This window comes from Erinaceus europaeus, chromosome 7 (assembly GCF_950295315.1).
Source record: "Erinaceus europaeus chromosome 7, mEriEur2.1, whole genome shotgun sequence".
Taxonomy (NCBI): domain Eukaryota; kingdom Metazoa; phylum Chordata; class Mammalia; order Eulipotyphla; family Erinaceidae; genus Erinaceus; species Erinaceus europaeus.
The window spans coordinates 22,160,631-22,164,428 of record NC_080168.1 but is presented as its reverse complement, the minus strand read 5'-3'; the positions used below and the strand labels follow the sequence as shown (position 1 = coordinate 22,164,428).

Genomic DNA, 3,798 nt, shown 5'->3' with positions numbered 1-3,798 from the left:
GGGGTGGACACTGTGTGGAAATGCACCCCTCTTATCCTATAGTCTTGTCAAGATTTCCATTTTATAAATAAAAAATTAAAAAACTAGATAATAAAAATGTTTTTTAAAAAACAAGAAAAAAAGGGGTCGGGTGGTAGAGCAACCGTTTGGTTAAGTGCACGTGGATTGGCATAGGATACTGGTTTGAGCCCCCGCTCCCCACCTACAGGGGCAGGGGGGTGTTTCATGGGCTGTGAAGCAGGTCTGCAGGTGTCTGTGTTTCTCTCCCCCTGTCTGCCTCCCCTCCTTTTTAGATTTCTCTCTGTCCTATCCAACAACAACAGCAATGACAGTAATAACGACAACAACAAGGGTAACAACAAGGGCAACAAAATGAGAAAAATGGCTTCCAGGAGCAGTGGATTTATAATGTAAGCACCAAGCCCCAGCAATAACCCTGCAGGCAGCATTAATTAATTAACTAGTTAATTAATTAAAAAAGAAAATGAGAAAATGTGATAAACATGTATGTGTACATATAAATACACTGGAATAAATATGGAATGTTTTTCACCCACAAAAGGTAAAATAGTTTGCCATTTATGAAGCATAAAAGAGACATGAGGAAATTATGAACTATAAAATAACTAAGTGAAATAATAAAGATAAATGCCATAATTTAGTTTATATGTGAAATCTAAAAAAAAAAAAAGTGACAAAAATGTTTAAGGTCCATGAGGGAGATCACCCCCATATTCATCTTTCTCTCTGGTTTATCTCACCAAATTTTCTTCAAGCTCCATCCCAGATGAGGTGAAGATGGTCAATTCATCGTTCTTTCTTGCCACCAGGGATATTTTTATTATTTTTTTTGAAAGAAAGGATTTTATTTAAAAAAAAAAAAAGAAAAGAAAAGAAAAGAAAAGAAATGAAGAAAGAAAAAGTGGTTTCTGGGATTAGGTTAATCCATTTGAGCCTTCAGTGTCCTGGTGGTGATTTTGTCCTTCCCAATGATGTGGACTGCAGTCACGATCCACAGCGTTCAGCATCGCTTGTGAAATGTTTTCAAACAAGTGTTGTGGATTTATGTTGGGCCCCCAGAGGGATTCACACATCCTGTACATTTGCTCAGAGCAGATGCCACTAAGCACAAAGTTGTCAGTCACTGAGGTCCAGAGAGCAAATGAAGGGCTTAAAGGTCTTGGGGTCCAATTCAGCAATGTCTGGCTCAGTGTAGTATGGCCCAAGCCGCTTCTCGTACAAGACTGGCCACCCTGCTCATGAAGAAATAAGGCTTAATCTGCCGACCTTCCTTCAGCTCATACAAGTTTAGTCGAAATTTGAGACACTGGGCAATGGGTCTAGACGTCCGTGGCGAGCCCTGACAGGCCGATGCACAGTCGGTGCCCCATAGGAAAGATCTTCTGGAAATCCGTAGTCACCATCTGGGCTTGGATCGTGAAGCACACAGTCCTTCCCCTTCATGGCCATGGCGACCCCTCCGTTATAGGATATAATAGACATGGCTGCGGTGGACCAGGACTTCCAATTGCCACCATTCCAGCACAGCGGCTCTGACCCCCGTGGCGCAACCTCCCACCACCAGTGGATTCATATTGCTGGGGCTTGGAGCCAGCACTATGAATCCATTCCTCCTGGCAGCCTTTTTTTTTCCCCGTTTTTTTTTTTTCTTTCTTGTTTTGACAGGACAGAGAGAAACTGAAAGGTGAGGGGAGACCGAGAGGGAGAAAGACAAACACCTGCAGACCTGCTTCACCACTCATGAAGTAACAACCCCCCCCTCCCCGTGAAGTTGGGCAGTGGAGGCTCAAACCCTGGCCCTTGCACATGGTAGTATGTGCACATAACCAGGTGTGTCACTGGCTGGCCCTTTAAATCCATCATTCTTAACAGCTGAGTAATATTCCGGGATGCATTGGATCGACCTTCCCGTGGTGCATCCCGTGAGTACCCATTCATTGGGGAAACTGACGATCCTTCCACATGGATCCCAGTCACTTACAAAGCCATTAACTGGCTATGGAAGAAGGGCAAACGCTAGAAGAAGAAGAAGTAATATTCCATTTACACACGTAACAACAACTGTATTTATTGTAAACCATTAATCTCCTCAATAAAATTTAAATTAAAATTTAAATATGGGGGGCTGGGTGGTAGCGCAGAGTGTTATGCGCATATGGTGCAAAGCGCGAAGACCGGCTTAAGGATCCCCGATCGAGCACTGGGCTCCCATCTGCAGGAGAGTCACTTCACAAGCGGTGACACATGTCTGCAGGTGTCTGTCTTTCTCTCCCCCTCTTTGTTTTCTCTTCCTCTTCTCCATTCTCTTTGACCTATCCAACAACGACGACAACAATAATAACTATAATAATAAAACAACAATGGAAACAAAATGGGAAAAATAGCCTCCAGGAGCAGTGGATTCACAGTGCTGGCACAGAGCCCCAATGATAACAGTGGAGGCAAAAAAAAATATATATATATATATATATATACATATATATATATATACAAATACTTTAAAAAGTGTTTATAGTTACAGAGAAGAAATTTGATTGTAACATGTAGGGAGGGGAGTAGAGGTGGGAAAAAATGGATGTAGGGATCAAAAGGCACAAACTCCCATACATAGTGGGGGGTTGGAGACTTAAATCCAGATCCTTGAACATAGCAATGTGTGCCCTCAGCCCTGAGTTTCCAGGTTTTACTTTTATCAGCAGTTCTGCTATGACTCTGTTCTTTCCTGTGTCTCCTAGTACGTACATATAAGTGCTTCATCTTGGTATATATTATTTCCTTTGGTGAACTGAACAGTTAAATTAACAGATAACATTCAATGTATAGAATAAAATTGAAATAAAGTCGGATAATTTTTCCATGGACATAAAGACTCAATTATTTCAAATTCTTGATTTTTCATGACAATTATAAATATAAAATGGTATTTTAGTGAGATATTATAGTTCTAAAGATAACATAATTATTTCTAGGACTGGACAGATAACATAATTGTTATGCAAAAGACATTCATGCCTGAGACACCAAACTACCCAGGTTCAAGCCTCAGTACTACCATAAGCCAGAGTTGAGCACTGCTCTGGTAACAAAAAAAAATTATTGCTATAAAAAGGATTTTTTTTTAGCATTTTAAAAGATTCAGGGTCTAGATAAATTCCATTAATGACTATCTTTCAAAGAACAGACTATGGTTACGATGATGAAGATGATGATGCTACTTTATAGCACAGAAAACAGTTGGAAGCATGTCCACATTTAAGTTTACAAGCATTAGAACCTAACTTACTTTTATTTTTGAACCTATTTGTGTGATAATTCAATTAGGGGTCAAACTTTGAGGTCTGTCTGGATATATAGGACTATTTAATTATTAGGAAACATATGAAGGAGATTCATTCCATTAGAATTTTTTTTCCCCTCCTCCAGGGTTATTGCTGGTCTCGGTGCCTGCACCATGAATCCACCGCTCCTGGAGGCCATTCCCCCCCCCTTTTGTTGCCCTTGTTGTAGCTTCGTTGTGGTTATTATTATTGCCCTTGTTGACGCAATTCGTTGTTGGATAGGACAGAGAGAAATGGAGAGAGGAGGGGAAGATAGAGAAGGGGAGAGAAAGACAGACACCTGCAGGCAGACCTGCTTCACCGCCTGTGAAGCGACTCCCCCGCAGGTGGGGAGCCGGGGGCTCGAACCAGGATCCTTACGCCGGTCCCTGCGCTTTGCGCCACATGCGCTTAACCCACTGCGCCACCGCCCGACCCCCTCCATTAGAATTTTTAAAGG

General features: G+C 41.7%; 1 pseudogene; it reads right to left on the bottom strand.

Annotated features, from left to right (window-relative positions):
- Nucleotides 1–940: 940 nt before the first annotated feature.
- LOC103114790 (proteasome subunit beta type-3-like) lies at nucleotides 941–1,557 on the bottom strand (annotated as a pseudogene).
- Between the last annotated feature and the right edge of the window lie 2,241 nt (nucleotides 1,558–3,798).